The 20,177-nt window shown below is 35.0% G+C and overlaps 1 protein-coding gene across 5 annotated transcripts in view; it reads left to right on the top strand.

Moving 5' to 3' along the window:
• The window catches only part of NELL2 (neural EGFL like 2), a 402,175-nt gene that overhangs the window by 84,918 nt on the left and 297,080 nt on the right, over window positions 1-20,177 (top strand). The gene's annotated exons all lie outside the window — the stretch shown is intronic.

Genomic DNA, 20,177 nt, shown 5'->3' with positions numbered 1-20,177 from the left:
GATAGAAATCATTTGCAAAGTTCTTTTTTCCCCTGTATAAATAGCCAACTGATCCCTCACAGTTTTTTAAGCAGCTGGGTTTTTTCTATATGCATTACAATGCCTTTGCTATAATCAGGTTACTCTATTTGTGTGAACCTGTTTCTAAACTATATAGCTCCATTAGTCTACTTCTTTATTCATGTGCCAATATTACACAATTTAATTACAATACCTTTTTAATAATGTTAGATGTGGTAGCATAAGTTCTCTAAAGTTTGCTTTTTTCAAGATTATGTTAGATATATGTACTTGTATTTTTTACATTTCCTTATAATTTCAGAATCAGCTTAAATTTTGTTTCAGATTTCATTAAATCCCAAATACATAAATTTGAAGGATGACTTACATATTTACATTAGAGAACATTAATTTCTTTCAGTATTGTTTCATAGGCATTTTGTAGAGTTGTTACATATTTTCTGTTAAATTAATTCCTGGATATTTGACATTTTGATGTTATTTTAATTGGCATCATTTGAAATTTTATTTTCTATTTGTTAGCAATACAGTTGGATTTTGCACACTGATGTTTTATCCAGTGAGCCTGTTAAATTCATTTGTTAATTCTATAGTTTATTTGTAGAATATTTTGTTTTTTCTATGCGCATAGTCATGTTATCCACCAGTAAAAATAGTGATATTTATTTCAAATTCTTACACCTTATACTAATACATTTGAAAATTTAGATGTAGTGAATGATTTTCTATGAAATCACAAAGTAGAATCCCAACTCAAATATAGTACAGAAAATCTGATTGAATGATTTTATTCCATCATTCCACTTAGGAATGATGGAATAAAAATTTGTCAAAGAATTGGATCTTTTCATCTTTTCATCCTAAAGTCATTAGACCTTAACTTTATTTTTTTAATGTTGAATTTTTCAGACCTTCAAGGAACAGATACTTATGCTATATACTTTGTTCCTGGGTGTGGAAAAGAAAAGAAATGCTTCTTAGTTCACTTCTCAGAGTGATCTTAATCCTGATTCCAAAATCTGAGTATGGAACAACTACATGTGCACACATGCACACACACACACAAGTATAAGGCAGTGTAAAGTATGAATAGAGACACTAACATTCTTACTAAAATTCTTCAGATGAACTCCAGAAGTGCATTTAATGTATAAAACAACAACTAAAGTAGGGTTTTTAAATAGTTACATAAATATAAATTTCCTAAGCCAAATATTTGCTATTATTAAAATTGTCTGCTAATAAACCTACAAGAATTGACTGAAAGGTTATTACATGAGGGTTTCGTGAGATGGTTGGACATAGGAATATATGTGTGTGTGTGTGTGTTTGTGTGTGTGTATACACATGGAAAAGCAGTGATTACCAATTGCTGATGAAATGTGTGGATGAGTCATCTGTTAATACTCTTGGTCTACAATGACTTTAGTGATTAATTTGGCAGCATGACTTTCTCCATTTGCATATAACCTTTGAAACTGGTAATCTACTGCCTTCTCTGTTCCTTTTAGCTGTCTCCAATTCCCATCCTATCATTTATTATTGAACCTACTCTAATGAGGCTTTGCTCTATTTCATTAATTTTTTTTTTTTTTAAATCAGGGTAACCACTGATGTCCATGTTGCTAAATCCATTTTGCAATTCTGAATCATCATTCTATTGGACTTTGAGCATCATTTCGTTAGGTAGTTAGGTCGAGTATTTGCTCCTTCCAAACACTTTCTTTACTTGGCCTTCACAGCTTGCCTTCTTCTGGATTTGCTGCTTAGTCCATTAATGCATTCCTTCCCACACCCCTGACATCTCAATGTAGGACTGTTCCAATGCTTGATGCTCAGACCTCTTCATTATGCAGTGTCTACTCACTTCCTAGATGATCTTATCCTAATAGCTTTAAATCCCATCTCTATGAAACAATGATTTCCTGTTTTTTCTAGTCTTGATCTTTGCCTGTGGACTCCAGATTCATGTATCCAGTGGCCCAACTGCACCTTCATTAGAATATAAATATCTTTGGATATTTAATTTGAATATCAAACTATGCATATTAGAAGTCAAATTTGTCACTTTCCTCAAGCTTACTCGTTCTCAAACCTGACTCTTCTCCATCTCCTCTCAATAAATGGTAGCTACTTTCTTCCACATGCTCAGGCTAAAATCCTTGAAGTGTTTCTTGATTTGAGTATCTCTCACTTGCACGTTAATCTTGAGAAAATATTTATTGCTCTCCCTTTAAAACATCTCCAGAGTTGACCCTTCTCACAACCCTACCTTGTCCAAACCACCACTAGCAGTAGCCTCCAAACTTATCTCCTTGCTTTAACCCTTGCAACTCCTCATTCTCCATACAGTGAGTTTCTGACACTGCAGTCAAGTTGATTATACTGAAATTCAATTCAAAGAATTATCTGGTGGCTTTCTACCTGCTGCCAATGTTATTTTATTAGCTTCTTAGGCCCTAAATGATCTTCCTCCCTGCCTTTTCTTATCTTTCTGGCCTAATTTCCTACTATTCTGTCCCTTGCTCATTCCACTCTTGCCACTCAGGCTTCTTTGGTGTTTGTTGAACTTACGAGTTATGAGGTAGGCCACTGCCTCAGGGTGATGGTTCTCTTTCAGAATTACACTAGACATCACTTTCTTAATGAAACTTTCCTTGGTCATCCTATGTTAAATATCATCCCCTCATAGTCTGTATTCTCCTTTCCTACTTTAACTTTTTCTATAGATTTTTATCACCACATAACCTATATATTTTACATATTAACTTTATTTGAGGCTGCTGTTTTTTATCATTTTGGTTTACTTCTATATTCCTGTGTTCCTAGAACAGAGCCTAGAACAAAATAGACATTCAAAAAGTGTTTGTTGAATGAAATAAATGAGAAGGTAAATATAACATAAATCCCTTTGAAATGTAATGCCATTTGAACTGGCAATTTTATTTCTAATAATTTATTCTAAGAAAATAATTGTACAGATGTACAAAGAAACATGTATTAAAGATTTTTATTAAGAATGAAAATGTAGGAACTAATAGGAAATTAGATATTAAATACATTATGATACAGCTATACTGTAAAATACTACACATCCATTTAAAAGGATGTGGGTTTACTTTATTGACATTGAAAGACAAAGTTATATTCAGTTAAATGAAAAAGATTGCAAAGGATACATACAAAAATGACCAGCCAGACCATTAATGATTTTAATTTTCTTCATCATCCTTTTGTGTATTTTCTGAAATTTTGTCTAATTGCAACCTATTATTTTATATCAGAAAAATTATATATTTGTGTATATACACAACTGGCCAAGTTGTCAGGTCTTTTGCAACTAGCCACAAGCCCTCACTCTTTCTGCTTTTATTTCCTATTATTCAGAAATACTTATTTGGAAGCCCATAAATAGACTTTGTAGAATCTATGAAACCTTTGTAAAATTTGTGAGCCAGCCAAATTTTTTGCACTCTTGCTATGTGCATTTTCAGATCATTAAAGCAGACCATACTCCCCAGTGGGTCCCCAACCTTACAACAGTATGCTTTTATGACCATCCTTGATACAATAGGGAAGGCTCATGTTCCTTGAGCCTGCCACTTCTTTGAACCCTTTCTCTCCATGTCTTTCTCTAATTTCTACCTGTTTGGTTTTGGTCACAACTGAGTTGAGATAATGAGAAAGCTAAGCATTAAACAGGTACTACCCTTTATCTAGTGGCTTGTTTTAACTCCTTAACTCTTTTGGCTACCCCTGTGCTGTGGAGTACCCCACTTATTATCAGTGCTTTATTATACCTTTTCTTTCTTTTTTAAATACCTGGTCTTAATATTCACATAGGACCTTTTGAAAACTGGTGTTTGAAAAATGTATGCAATGCCACTTAATTCTTATCTCCAGAATAATAGCTCCAAGTGTTGTTTCTTGCAATTTCTTTGTGTTTTGCTGGCCTCATCATTAAGAGTAATAAGTTACCTGTAATTTACAAGTGGCCATTTTTTCCTTTTATTTTACATTAAGTGCAGTTATGTAGGGTAATAAGATAGAGAGGTTGTTATTCAAGCCATCATGTTCGATGCTAGGGCTTCAATTATGAATTAATTCAATTTGTGACTGATCTTATCTCTTGGTGATACAATTTTGGCTCCTAACTATATTATTCATGAAAAAGTTTTGTTATCTTCAGTGATTTGGCTGCATTCCTTTTCTTGTAGCAAGACTTTTATAGTAGTGTTATTATTAGTTTTTAAACAACTAAACCTAATTTTCACTTAATGATGTGTTTATTACTGAGAGTCTTTAAGCTACCGTGTTGTTTGGCCTTGTTTATTGACAGATTCTCAGTACCATAGTAAACGTTTGTTGGAATAATTAAACTAAAACGTTATTACTAAGACACCTCTTTTCTTTAGGCTTTAATGTAAGAAAAAATATTTAAAATTAAAAATGAAATGGTCTGTGTCTGGAAGTCATGATTTTTGGTCACTGGATATATTCAAACTAGATAATCATTTTGACAGGAATATCGTAGATGAGATTTAAGCACCATTATTTGGGTAGATTCTTGTTAAAACACTTTCCATTCATGAGATTCATACTTATTTAAGTTAAAACCCATCCTGAAATTTTGCTGATATTTTAATAGAATGTATAATTGTATCATAGGAAATATAAGTCATAATAATGACATGTATGGAGTGCTTACTCTTTACTAAGAATTGTGCAAAGTAAGCACTTACAACTTTTAGTTCATTTAATTGTTAAAATAATCATAGAAGTTTACAACTCTTATTATCCTCTTTGGATGGGGAGGGGGGAAACTGAGGCTTAGAGATAATTTTTAACTTGCCTGTTATCACAGTTAGTAAACTGTGGAGACAGGATTAAGAGACTCTGAGTCCTCTTAAATTGCTGCGTTATACTGTCTTGCAAATGAACAAATACCATTAGAATAAATGAGTGAACAAAAGTATCAGAAAAATGTTTCTAAAAAGGGATGCCAAAAAATGCACCGTTTTCTACTTGCTCTCCCATTTCCCTTAACATGTGAGGGAATCACTAAAAGTGGCAAGATGAAACAGCCAATTTTGTATAATAAATGAGGAAAGCCACCTAACTCACAATAAGTTTGGCTCTACCTCTGTAGCTCACTCTTTGTATTTCATTAGTTATACTAGAGTCCCCGCAATACCGGTGCTATCCACTAGTTGGATGAATCCACTAGAGTGGATTAATCTGTTTTTGCCTTGTTTATTTCCTGGCTTCTGCATTCTTGCACTTAAAAAAAATATTCAAATTGCTCGTTATTCACAGAATCAGCCTTAAGAATCTGGACCTTATAAATGATGCCTAATTGGGATTATTGACTAATAATAAAAATAGTTGTCATTTACTGAGTGCTTTCTATGTTTCAGGCATCTTGCTTAGTATGGATTATCACATTGAATCTTCTTGAACAGGTGAGGAAACTGAGGCATTGAGAGGTTAGATGATCTACCTAGGTCACAGGTAGTAGTGAGAGGCTGAGCTATGTTTTCAATTCCAAAGCCTATGCATGTAAATACGTTGCAATTGTACCATCCATAAGCTACACTGATAATATATTTGGCACTAGAAGTACATGTGGCTTTTCTTTAGGTGACTAATTTATATCTGGGCTGTAGCTTAATGTACTGAGATGATCTGATCATTTTCCTATTTAGGCTTAACTTAAAGCAGCAGAAAAAATTCTCATTTCATGTTGTGTGCAACCTTTTTGTCATATGAGACACGACCCTATTTTTATCCTTTGGTCTTGAGTGATGAAGGAGGTTGTTAAAATGAATGATGTCCTGCCACCGTTGCCTATTTCTCAGAAACCTAATCTTAAATTAGTTTATATTTCTGCCAATGCAAAGGATATTTGAATAACAAGGGCATAAATTACTATAAAAGGTGAACTTTATTTCTGATTCCAGCTAACTCTCAAAATTCTGAATAACAAATCAGGGAGACAAGATATGTTCAAGTGTGACAAATTATCTTCCTGGGATTTATAATGTGATTTTCAGTTTAAGGTAGTAAGTGCTCATTAAAGACAAAAGGGAAGATAAAGGATAATAAAAATAAGGTTAAAAATTACTCATAGTTCTATCACTCAAACAATTATGTTTACAATATTGGTACATTTTATTCCAATTATGTATTTTCCCGGTAGTCACAATTTTAATGTGTTGGTTAGAACTCTTGGTTGAAAGGTGATCTGGGGAGGTTGCAGATGAGAGGGCAGTTTACAGAACTAATGGGAGGCTGGTACACCAGAATTAGAGCTAGAAAATAACGAGAGGTACCCTGATGGGTCAGCAAACAGGAAGCAAAATGCACAGTGACCTTAGCATAACTGACTAGGGTGCTGCTCCCGCCTGCACAGGGAGGTACTACCTGTCCTCCCTTCCTTGCTGTGCTGCATCAGATTCTGTCTCTGGAAAGCATGTCTGTTGGAAGGGTGTGTCATGGTCTTGCCTCTAATTACACCAGGGGAAGACAGTGGGAAGAATTGAGCCCTTTCCTTTTTGAAATGGAAATGATAGCTGACATCTACTACTATTCCTGAGTATTTTGTATGTACTGAGTATTGTTCTGAGTGCTTTCTTAAATCAACTCATTCAAATCCTCACAAAAATCCAATGAGGCAAGTACTATTATAGAGTGGATTAACCAGATGAAACACATAGGGGTGAAGTAGCTTACTGTCACTAGGAGGGGTGCCTGGATGTGAACCCAGTGATCTGGCTTTAGGGTTTAGATGTTCAACCACCCTGCTATGCTGAGCCTTGGTAGGGAGGCAGGAAGGGGACAATGCGGGAAGCCAGGGCTGTGTCCTACTGAGACTCCATCCAGTGGGGAACAGTGGACTTCCTGAAGTGAATATGACTGCATTTAGAAAAATGGTTGATCAAATTATGCCAGGGTTCGTTATAAAAACTTACAACGAACAATTATCATATTTTCAGGTAGTTTCATGTATTCATATGGTTTTGTACATCTTAATGATGACTGATTTTGAAGACATTCTGTTTCAAAACTATCAGAATTGAATTATGGATTGATTCCTTTTGACATGCCTTGCTTTCTATTAATGATAGCTAATGTTATTGAGTACTAACCAAGTGTCAGGTACACTTCTAAGTATTTTATATCATTACTTATTTTTCTCCTCACAAATTTTTGATGGATTACTTGTTTCATTTTAAAAAACCTGAGTGAATTATGCTAATGAAACTGTAACTTTTGCTGAAATAATTTAACTCCCTAAGAGCTGTTCTTGTTTGTAGGGTGTAGCATCACTCTCATTGTTACTAAAGGCTACTTTTAGTGGCTTGGGTTTAGGAATTCAATACAGGTGCTATTTCTAATAATTTCTAAAAGTGGGGATATGATAGCAACAATCGGGTTCTTGCCTCATTATGTTGAGAACTGACAGGTATTTAGCAATAGGATGATGCGTTTGCTGAAGTTATTGTTTAAAAATGCAAACACACTTTATTATTATAGAACTCACTAGTTGAATTGATTAAATAATGAATACTTGCTGCTAAATAAGAAGATAAAAGGGACTCTCTGGTTGGTGTCTTTTGGGTAAAACAAACAAGTTGGTATTTTATTCATTCTTTGTAATTTCTAAATAATTTATATTATTGACTGGTGGTTTACCTTTTTCTTTTTTATCTTAAAATATCAATTTACTTCATATGTTATATATTTACAGACACGCACATACACATACAGAGTTTTGTTAAACAAAATGTGGTTATAGACAGCTTTTTTGTTTACTTAATAGTACACTATGGTATTGTTTCATGTCAGACCCTCATTCTTTTGTAGAGTGGCCTAGTGTTCTAGAATATGAATGTATTACATTTTCTATATATGAATGAATAATTGGAATTTTATCAGTTTTTCACCATTTTAAATACATCTTCTGTGAGCACCTTCTACATATGTCATTGCTAATTTGTACTATTATTTGAGTAGGATAGGTTTTTAGATTTGGAATTGCTCATTTAAAGAGTTAAAAAAAAAAAGAGTATGCACATTTACGGTGTTGATAGTTTCACCAAGCTGCCTTTCAAAAAAGTTTTGTCAATTTGTATTGCTGCAAATCATGCATCAGAGTGCATATTTCCCCACATTATGATTGACACTGGATATTATTAATCTGCTTAATTTTTGCTAATCTGATTGGCAGATCTATAAGTCAATAAAAAAAATCCATCTAGTTGATTTTTCTTATTGACTTATAGATGCACTTCATATATTGTGGATATTAACCACTGATGTATTATGTATTTTATTTTGTCTTATAGAATGTCATTTGTTGTTTATTTATGGTATCATTTCCATTGAAAAAAATTTAACTTTTATGTAGTTAAAATGTAAAGTTAATCTGTGTTTTTCTTTATGGCTTCATTTTTATTCCAGTTTCTTTTCTCTTTCAATTTTGGCTAATTTCCTTTTTTTACAGGATTATCTCCAGCAGCACATAAGCATGTATAGTATTTCTCACCAGTAAAAATAAAGAAAAATCTCTTGACATATCTCTCAGCATTTGCCTTCCCATTTCTTTCAAAGTGTCTCCATTTATTGTCTCTTTTTTCTCTTTGCCTATTGTCTCTTGAACCTACTTCAAGTCAGCTTTCTCCCCTAAAAAGTTTTCTGAAATAGCTTTAGGGTCCCCTAAAAAGTTTTCTGAAATAGCATAATCTCTGAATTTTGCTAAATCCAGAGATTACATCTTCATCTTACGTGACCTGTCAATGGCATTTGATACAGGTGATCACTCCCTCTTTTTTGAGGCACCATCCTCATCACTGGGCCTTTGAGACACCGCTCTCACTTTTTTCTTCTGTAGTCTCCCTGGCCACCCTGGTTTCCTTTGCTGCTTCCTCAAAATGTCTAAGTGCCTTTTTTTTAATCTATAATAATTCCCTAGGGAATCCCTATGCCTTCCTGGCTTTCAATGTGGTCTATATGCCTGTTACCCCCATATTCTTATGCCCATATGGACCTCCGTTCACCTCAGACTTATAGATCTAGCTGTCCTTTCTATATGTCCTCTTGAATGTTCATTAGGTAACTGAAATATAACATATCTAAATTTAAATACTTGATTCACCTTATCTAAACTTGCTCTTCTTACAGTCTCCATCTCAATCAGTGGCATCTCTTGTCTTCCATTTGCTCAAGTACAAAACACTGGAGTCAAAAGCTCCAACTTGACTATTTTGTTTTTTAGTTTTGTTTTTCAAAATTCCACATCAGCAAATTCTATCAGCTCTATTTTCCAAATATATGCAAAATTAACTCCCCACCAATCTACCATTACTACCCTGGTCCAAGACACCGTCACGTCTCCTATGAATTACTGCAGGAGCTATATACCAAGCAGTATACATTGTACCCTATTTATAGTCTTTTATGCCTCAGCCCCCTCCTAGGCTTCCCCACAAGTCCCCAAAGTCCATTGTATTGTTCTTATGCCTTTGTGTCCTCATAGCTTATCTCCCACATATCAATGAGAACATAGGATATTTGGCTTTCCATTCCTGAGTTACTTCACTTAGAATAATAGTCTCCAATCTCAACCAGGTCACTGCAAATGCCATTAATTCATGCTTTTTTATGGCTATATATACGTCATATATATATGACAGAATACTATATATATGTGTGTGTGTGTATATTTATCTACTTGAACTTTCTTCTTATTGTCGATCTCCTTAAGTCATTAGTAATTGTTTTATAAATTTGGGAGCTCCAGTGTTAGGTGCATATATATTCAGGATTGTGATATTTTCCTGTTGGACAAGGCCTTTTACCGTTTTATAATGTCCCTTTTTGTCTCTTAACTGCTATTGCTTTAAAGTTTGTTTTTTCTGATAGAAGAATAGCTACCCCTGCTGGCTTTTTGTGTCCAGGTTGCATAACATGCCTTTTTTTCACAGCGTTAAGTTTATGTGAGTCCTTATGTGTTAGGTGAGTCTCCTGAAGGCAGCAGAGAGTTGGTTGGTGAGTTCTTGTCCATTCTGTGGTTCTGTATTTCTTATGTGGAGGATTTAGGCCATTTACATTCAATGTTAGTATTGAAATGTGAGGTGCCGTTGCATTCATCATGTTCTTTGTTGCCTGTGTACTTTGGCTTTTTTGTTGTTGTTTTTTGTTTTTGATTTTTACATTGTATTTTTGTTTTATAGGTCCTGTGTGATTTATGCTTTAAAGAGGTTCTGTTTTGATGTTTTTCCAGTATTTGTTTCAAAATTTAGAGCTCCTTTTAGCAGTACTTGTAGTGGTGGCTTGGTAGTGATGAATTCTGTCAACATTTCTTGGTCTCAAAAACACTGTATCTTTCCTTCATTTATGATGCTTAGTTTCACAAGATACAAAATTCTTGGCTGATAATTGTTTTGTTTGAGAAGGCTGAAGATAGGGCCCCAATCCCTTCTAGCTTGCAGGGTTTCTGCTGAGAAATCTGCTGTTAATCTGATAGGTTTTCCTTTATAGGTTACCTGGTGCTTTTATCTCATAGCTCTTAAGATTCTTTCCTTCATCTTAACTTTAGATAACCTGATGACAATTTGCCTAGGCGATGATCTTTTTGTGATGAATTTCCCAGGTGTTGTTTGTGCTTATTGTATTTGGATGTCTAGGTCTCTAGCAAGGCCAGGGAATTTTTCCTCAATTTTTCCCCCAAATATGTTTTCCAAGCTTTTAGAATTCTCTTCTTCCTCAAGAACACAATTATTCTTAGGTTTGGTCATTTAACATAATCCCAGACTTCTTGGAGGCTTTGTTCATATTTTCTCATTCTTCTTTCTTTGTCTTTGTTGGATTGGGTTAATTTGAAGACTATGTCTTTGAGCTCTGAATTTCTTTCTTCTACTTGTTCAATTCTATTGCTGAGACTTTCCAAAGCATTTTGCATTTCTATAAATGCATCCAATGTTTCCTGAAGTTTTGATTTTTTTTATGCTATCTATTTCCCTTCACTTCTTGTATCTTTTTTGGATTTCCTTGCATTGGGCTTCGCCTTTCTCTGGTGTGCCTCCCTGATTAGATTAATAACTAACCTCCTGAATTTTTTTTCAGGTAAGTCAGAGATTTCTTCTTGGTTTGGATCCATTGTTGGTGAACTAGTGTGATTTTTGGGGGATGTTAAAGAGCCTTGTTTTCTCATGTTATCAGAGTTGGTTTTCTGGTTTCTTCTCACTTAGGTAGGCTCTGTCAGAGGGAAGGTCTAGGGCTGAAGACTGTTGTTCAGATTCTTTTTCCCACAGGGTATTCCTTTGATGTAGTACTCTACCCCTTTTTCTATGGATGTGGCTTCCTGTGAAGCTGCAGTGATTGTTATCTCTCTTCTGGGTCTAGCCACCCAGCAAGTCTACCCAGCTCTGAGCTGGTACTGGGGATTGTTTGCACAGAGTCCTGTGATATGAATTGTCTGTGGGTCTCTCAGCTATGGGTACCAGCACCTGTTCTGGTGGAGGTGGCAGGGGGGTGAAATGGACTCTGAGGATTTTTAGCTTTGGTGGGTTAGTGCTCTATTTTTGTGCTGGTTGGACTCCTGCCGGGAGGTGGCGCTTTCCAGAGAGCATCAGCTGTGGTAGTATGGAAAGGAACCGGCAGTGGGCAGGACCCTAGAACTCCCAAGAGTATATGTCCTTTGTCTTCAGCTACCAGGGTGGGTAGGGAAGGACCATCAGGTAGGGGCAGGACTAGGCATGTTTGAGCTCAGACTCTCCTTGGGCAGGTCTTGCTGTGGCTGCTGTGGGGGATGGGGGTGAGGTTCCCAGGTCAATGGAGTTGTGAACCTAGGAGGATTATGGTGGGGGAAAGCTGGCAGTCACAGGCCTCACTGAACTCCCACACAATCCAAAGAGGCGGTCTCACTCCCACTGTGCCCTGCCCCAACAGCCCCGAGTCTGTTTCCAGGGGGTGGGTGAGCTGGACTTAAGAACTTGCTCCAGGCTACCCACCTCCCAGCTGCAAAAGAGCAGAGCTTTGGTTCATTCCCCACCTATGGAGTCTGCACACCAGATTTGTTCCCTCCTCCAAGTTCTGGCCAGGAGGCTTCTTGCCCAGTTTAAATTGTTACAAAGTTCAGCTTGAGATGTCCTTCTGCCTTCCCTCATGCCTCTGGACATCCTCCCAAAGGATCCCTGTGGTGCTAGGCAGGAATGGCCTGCCTGGGGACCCAGTGAGCTCCTAGGGCCTTTCCCACTGCTTCCTCTACCATTGTATTTCACTGGGCTCTCTAGATTGACTCAGCTCCAGGTAAGTTTGGAAACTCGTCCCTCAAACAGACTTTCAGTTTCCACAGTGGGGATGTGTGTTTGGGAGAAGAGGATCTCCCTTTCCCATTTCCACAATTGGAGCACTCAGTGTTCAGGGTGTCTCCGGTGTCCAGCAGGAGCAATCTGCTTCCTTCACAGAGGGTCCGAGGGTCCTCTCAGGATTCCTGGTTTATTCTTGCAGTTGATCTGGAGCTAAAATTCATCATGCAAGCCTCCACACACTGCTCTGTCCATCCGAGTTGGAGCTGCAATCTATTCCTGCTTCCCACGTGCCATAATGATACCGTCCCCATGTTCTAACTGTTTTTTTAATTGCTGAGTTTCAAGAGTTCTTTTATATTCTAGCTTGTAGTCCTTTGTCAGATATTTGATTTGTAAATATTTTCTTCCAAACAGTAGCATGTCTTTTCATCTTTTCACAGGGTCTTAAAACGCACAAAAAGTTTCCCTTTTTGTTGGTGTCTAGTTTATCAATTTTTACCTTTTATGGATAGTGCTTTTGGTGACAACTCTAAGAACTCATTGTGTAGACTTAAATCCGTAACATTTTATCCTTTTTTTATCCTAAAAGTCTTAAATTTTATATTTTGTATTTAAGTTTGTGATCCATGTTGAGATGGTTTTGGCATGAGGTGTGAGACTGAAATTAACATTTTTTTTTTCCCCTTAACATTTGGATGTTCAGTTGCTCCAGCACCATTTTTGAAAGAGTTAGATTCTTCTCCGTTGGATTGCTTTTGCTCTTTCGTAAAAATATCAATTGGTCATATTTGTGTGGGTATATTCTTGATTCTCTGTCTATATGAGATATGTGACTATCCCTCTGCCCATACTACACAGTATTGATTACTGTACTGTATAATGTCTTCAAATTGGGTAGATTGATTCTTCCTACTTTATTCCTTCTTCAAAACTATTTCAGCTATTCCAGTTTGAATAGCCTAAATGTCCTTCCATATACATTTTAATATAAAGTTTTTGCCTTTCCATATAAATGTTAGGATAATGTTGTCTATAGCTACATTTTTTGCCATTATTTTGATAGGAATTATATTAAACATTTATTCACGATGGGGAGAATTGATTTCTTTATTGAGTCTTCCAATTTATGCACATGGTATATTTATTCATTAATTTAGATATTTTATTTCTTTCATCAGTATTATATTGTTTTCAGTATATAAGACCTGTTTATGTTCTGTTAGATTTATGCCTAAGTAGCTTTAAATTTTCTGTGTAATTGTAAATTATGTTTTTAATTTTGGTATCCATGTGTTTATTGCTAGTATGTAGAAATATAATTATTTTTATATGTCATATTGTATCCTATGACCCTGCCAAATTAACTTATTGGTTCTGATAGTTTTTTTATATATTTTAAATTCTGGGATACATGTGCAGAACGTGCATGTTTGTTACATAGGTATACATGTGCCATGGTGGTTTGCTGCACCCATCAACCTATCATCTAGATTTTAAGCCCTGCATGCGTTAGGTATTTGTCCTAATGCTCTCCCTCATCCTGCCCCCTCCCCCCAACAGGCCCCAGTATGTGATGTTCTCCTCCCTGTGTCCATGTGTTCTTATTGTTCAACTCCCACTTATGAGTGAGAACATACAGTGTTTGGTTTTCTCTTCCTGCGTTAGTTTGCTGAGAATGATGGTTTCCAGCTTCATCCATGTCCCTGCAAAAGACATGAACTCATCCTTTTTTATGGTTGCATAGCAATTCATGGTGTATGTGTGCCACATTTTCTTTACCCAGTCTATCATTGATGGGCATTTGTGTTGGTTCCAAGTCTTTGCTATTGTAAATAGTGCTACAGTAAACATACATGTGCCTGTGTCTTTATAGTAGAATGCTTTATAATCCTTTGGGTATATAACCAGTAATGGGATTGCTGGGTCAAAGGGTATTTCTGGTTCGAGATCCTTGAGGAATTGCCACACTGTCTTCCATAAAGGTTGCACTAATTTACACTTCCATCAACAGTGTAAAAGTGTTCCTATTTCTTCACATCCCCTCCAGAATCTGTTGCTTCCTGACTTTTCAATGATTGCCATTCTAGCTGGCATGAGATGGTATCTCATTGTGATTTTGATTTTGATTTCTCTAGTGACCAGCAATATGAGCTTTTTCTCATATGTTTGTTGGCTGCATAAATGTCTTCTTTTGAAAAGTGTCTGTTATTTTCGTCCACTTTTTGATGGGGCTGTTTTTTTCTTGTAAATTTATGTAAGGTCCTTGTAGGTTCTGGATATTAGCCCTTTGTCAGGTGGATAGAATGCCAAAATTTTCTCCCATTCTGTAGGTTGCCTGTTCACTCTGATGATAGTTTCTTTTGCTGTGCAGAAGGTCTCTATTTTAATTAGATCCCATTTGTTAATTGTGGCTTTTGTTGCCATTGCTTTTGGTGTTTTAGTCATGAAGTCTTTGCCCATGCCTATGTCCTGAATGGTCTTGCCTAGGTTTTCTTCTAGGGTTTTTATGGTTTTGGGTTTTACATTTAAGTCTTTCATCCATCTTGAGTCAATTTTTTGTATAAAGTATAAGGAAGGGATCCAGTTTTAGTTTTCTGCATATGGCTAGCCAGTTTTTCCAGCACCATTTATTAAATAGGGAATCCTTTCCCTATGGCTTGGTTTGGTCAGGTTTGTCAAAGATCAGATGGTTGTAGATATGTGGTGTTACTTCTGAGGCCTCTGTTCTGTTTCATTGGACTATATATCTGTTTTGGTACCAGTACCAAGCTGTTTTGGTTACTGTAGCCTATAGTATAGTTTGAAGTCAGGTAGCATGATGCCTCCAGGTTTGTTCTTTTTGCTTAGGATTGTCTTGTTTATACGGGCTCTTTTTTGGCTCCGTATGAAATTTAAAGTAGTTTTCTTTCTATTTCTGTGAAGAAAAGTCAATGGTAGCTTGATGGGGATAGCATTGAATCTATACATTACTTTGGGCAGTGTGGCCATTTTCACGATATTGATTCTTCCTATCCATGAGCATGAATGTTTTTCCATTTGTTTGTGTCCTCTCTTATTTCCAGCAGTGGTTTGTAGTTCTTGTTCAAGAGGTCCTTCACATCCCTTGTAAGTTGTATTCGTAGGTATTTTATTCTCTTTGTAGCAATTGTGAATGGGAGTTCACTCATGATTTGGCTCTGTGTTATTGGTGTATAGGAATGCTTGTGATCTTTGCACATTGATTTTGTATTCTGAGACTTTGCTGAAGATGCTTATCAGCTTAAGGAGTTTTGGGGCTGAGACAATGGGGTTTTCTAAGTATACAATCATGTCATCTGCAAACAAAACAATTTGCCTTCCTTCTTCCTATTTGAATACACTTTATTTCTTCCTCTTGCCTGATTGCCTTGGCCAGAACTTCCAATACTGTGTTGAATAAGAGTTGTGAGAGAGGACATTCTTGTTTTGTGCTGGTTTTCAAAGGGAATGCTTCCAGCTTTTGCCCATTCAGTATGATATCGGCTATGGGTTTGTCATGAATAGTTCTTATTATTTTGAGATGCGTTACATCCATACCTAGGTTATTGAGTGTTTTCAGCATGAAGAGGTGTTGAATTTTATCAAAGCCCTTTTCTGCATCTATTGAGATTATAATATTTTTTTGTCATTGGTTCTGTTTATGTGATGAATTCCATTTATTGATATGCGTATGTTGAACCAGCCTTGCATCCCAGGGATGAAACTGACTTGATCATGGTGGATAAGCTTTTTGATGTGCTGCTGGATTTGGTTTGCTAGTATTTTATTGAGGATTTTCACATGGTTGTTTATCAGGGATGTTGGCCTAAAATTTCTTTTTTGTATGTGTGTCTCTGCTAGGTTTTGACATCAGGATGAGCTGGCCTCATCAAATAAGTTAGGGAGGAGTCCTTCTTTTTCTGTTGCTTGGAATAGTTTCAGAAGGAATAGTGCCAACTCTTCTAGATTTATTGAGATTTTCTATGTAGGCAATAATGTAATCTGCAAATACTGACTTTCTAACTTCTTCCTTTCTGTTCTGTATTCCTTTTCTTTTCCTTTCTTTTCTTTTCTTTTTTCTTTTTCTTTTCCTTTCTTTTGTTTTCTTTTCTTACTGCACTGACCAGAGCTTTCAGCACTTTGTTGAATAAGAATGGTTGGAAGTGAGAGGTTTGCCTTATTCCTGTTGTTAGGGTGAAAACATCTGGTCTTTCACCATTAAGTATGATGTTAACTGTAGTTTATTTATAGTTGCTTTTTATTAAGTTGAGACAGTTCTCCTGTTCTTATTTTTCTAAGAATTTCATCTTGAATGGGTGTTGAATTTTGTCAGATGCTTTTTTGGCATAAGTCAATATGATAAAATAATTTCATTCCTTTGTTAGTCAGTATAGTGGATTGATTTTCAAATATTGAACCAGCCTGGCATCCCTGGAATAAACCCCACTTGATTATGGCATGTCAGTGTTTTTATATATTGCTGAATTCTGTTTGTTAATATTTTGTTAACAGTTTTTATGTATATACTCAGGAAGCATATTGTCTTTGGTTTTACTTGTTTGTACTATTTTTAACTGTTTTTTTGGTGTCAGGGCAATATAAACTACATAAAATGAATTTAGTAGTTTTTCTCTCTGCTGCTTTCTGGAAGAGATTGTGTAGAATTCTTATGACTTCCTTTATTATGTGAGAAAATTCTGCAATGAAACTATCTGGGCCTGGAGATTTAATTTTTTGGAGTTTTAAATTTATGAATTCACTTTTCTTAAAAATTATAGGACTATACAAGTAATCTGTTTCATATTCTGTAAGTTGTGTTTTTGAAGAATTGGTTCATTTTGTGTCATTTGTCAAACTTTGTCTAGAGTTTAGTATTCCCATATTAACCTTTCAATATCTGCAGGGTCTGTAATGAGATCTCATGTTTATCTCTTAATATTGATATATTTTCTTTTTTTTCTTTGTTAGTTCATTAATTTTATTGAACTTTTCAAAGAACCAACTTGTGGCTCATTGATTTTTCTCTATTTTTTAAATTTTATTGATTTCTGCTCTTTATTAATTCCTTACTTCCACTTGATTTGTGTTTATTTTGCTCTTCCTTTTCTTTGCTCTTGAGGTTGGAGCTTATTGATTTGGGAGTTATCTTCTTTTCTAATATATGCATTTAGTGCTATAAATTTCTCTCTCAAGTATTGCTTTACCTGTTTTTTTATGGCAAATTTTGATATTTAATTTTAGTTTAGTTTTATGTATTTTTAAAAATTTCCCTGAGACTTCCTCTTTGACATGTGGATTATTTAGAAATATATTTAGTTTCAAAGCATTTGGATATAGAAGTGGATAATATAGCCACTTCTGCTTTCCTTTGATCAATTGTTTCAGTATATATTATTTTCTATTTGTTTACTTTCAAACTGCCTAGACTGTTATATTTGAAGTGAGTTACTTACCAACAGAATTCTATAGGGGCTATAGAATTGGCTTGAAACCAGTTTCAGAAGGTTCGATTCCTTCCTCTTTTATTTGATTTGTCTGGTTATTAATTTTCAGTGTGATTCTGTTTTGGTTGGAAAGCACACTCTTTAAGTGATTTAATTTTTTTAAAATGTTGTTTTGTTGAAGTTTATTTTATGGCTCAAGATATGGTCTGTCTTGGCATATATCCCTTGGGAACTTGAAAGGAATGTGTGTTCTGTCATTGTTGGGTGGCATGTTCTGTAAATGTTGAGTAGATTCTGTTTGGTTGATGGCATTTTTGAGTTATACATTCTTGATATTTTGGCTAGTTGTTCAAGTAATTGTTGAAACAGGGGTGTTGACGTCTCCAACTGTAATTGTGGATTTAACCATTTATTCTTTCAATTCTATCAGTTTTTGCTTCACATATTTTGCATTTCTGTGTTTTTGGTAATACATATTTAGAATTGCTGTGTCTTCTTAATGGATTGATTTTTTTTCCATCATTTTATGGCATCTCTGTCTGTCTTTGGTATTTTTTTGCTCTGAAATATATTTTTCTGAAATTAATATAGCCACTTCTGCTTTCCTTTGATCAATTGTTTCAGTATATATTATTTTCTATTTGTTTACTTTCAAACTGCCTAGACTGTTATATTTGAAGTGAGTTACTTACCAACAGAATATTGTCATGGTTTTTAATCCCTTCTGCTAATCTCTTTCTTTTAATTGGTGCATGTAAACTATTTACTTTTAATAAAATCATTTATATGCTTGAGTTTATCTGCCACTTTATTTTTTATTTTATGTTTGTTCTCTCTTTGTTTTATTTTTCTGTTTTTTTTTTGTTACCATGGGTTACTTGTTTTACAATTTCATTTTATCTGTGTGTCTATGAGTGTGTCTCTTTGAATAGCTTTGTAAGTGGTTGTTGTAGGTATTCCATTATATATACATAACTTGTAACTGATTGCTCGTATAGTCATTTTACCAGTTTGAGTAATGTATAGAAATTTTAACTCTCTTTATGTTTCGTTACCCTCACTCATTTATAATATAATTTCTTGAAATTTTTTAAAACATACATTTAGGACACAAATTCTTTTGCTTCAATTTTGAGCTGTTGCTTCAATTGTCAAATACACTTTAGAAAACTCAAGAGGAGGAAGAAAGCTTATTGTATTTACCTATTTTTTTTTTTTTACATACTATGTTCTTTCTATCTTCCTGATGTTCCAAAACTTTTTATTTTATATTTTTCTTTCTGTTTAGAGGTCATTATTTTGCTATTCTTTTAAAGTAGGTCTTATCATGATAAATTCTCTTGGTTTTCCTTTATCTGAGAATGTCTTGATTTCTCCTTCATTCCTGAAGGATGTTTTTACTGGGTATACAATTCACGTAAACAGCTCTTTTTGCTTTTGTCACATGAAAAATATTTTACCACTTCTTTATGGCTTTCATGGTTTCTGCTGAGAAATACACTGTTACTCTATTTGTTTCCTTGCACTTAATGTGCAAGATTTTCTGTCTACTTTCAGTATTTGTTCTTTGTTTTTAGTTTTCAGATTAATTATGATATGGCTTGATATGAAGTTAAAAATTGTTTTATCTTGTTTAGAGTTTCCTTAGATTCTTGAATCTGTGAGTTTATATCTCTTGCCAAATTTGGAAGGTGTTCAGCCATTATTTCTTCAACATTGTTTTTTAAGCTCGCTTCCTTTCTCCTCTCTTTCTTGGATGCTAGTGATACAAATGTTAGATCTTTTGTTATAATCTCACAGCTCTTTAAGTCTGTTCAACTTTTTTTTCTATCTTCTTTTTGGTCTATTTGTCACATTGGATGCTTTTTTTTTCTGTCTTCCAGATAACTGATTCTTTTCACGGTCACTTCTATTCTGCTGTTTAGCTTATCCACTGAGTTTTTCATTTCCATTATTGTATTTTTTTGGTTCTGAAATTTCTATTTGGTTTTAAATTTTTTTCCCATTTTTCTTTTTCTCTGAAACATTCTATATTTTCTTCATTTAAGTCTGTTCATAATTGTTTTTGTCAATGCTGCTTTAAAATATTTGTTCGGTAATTCTAACATCCTTATCATTTTAGTCTTGATATCTATTCTTTTTCTTTTTTCAATCAGTTGGAGATTTCTTTGGTTCTTGGTATAATGAATGATTTTTTACCAAAACCTAGACATGTTTATATCATGTTCTGAGACTTGAATCTTATTTAACCTGCCTGTTTTAGCCAGCTCTCTCTGACACTGCTTTGGCAGGGGGAGGGTGCCATCTTGTTACTGCCAGGTGGAGGTAGAAGTCTAGATTCCCCACTTGCCTTTGTTGACAGCTGAGGGGGAAGCTTCTTTTATTTCTGAGTTGGGGGAAG

Source organism: Piliocolobus tephrosceles, chromosome 10, assembly GCF_002776525.5.
Source record: "Piliocolobus tephrosceles isolate RC106 chromosome 10, ASM277652v3, whole genome shotgun sequence".
NCBI lineage: Eukaryota > Metazoa > Chordata > Mammalia > Primates > Cercopithecidae > Piliocolobus > Piliocolobus tephrosceles.
The sequence above is the reverse complement of the archived record's forward strand: the minus strand, read 5'-3'. Positions and strand labels throughout refer to the sequence as shown.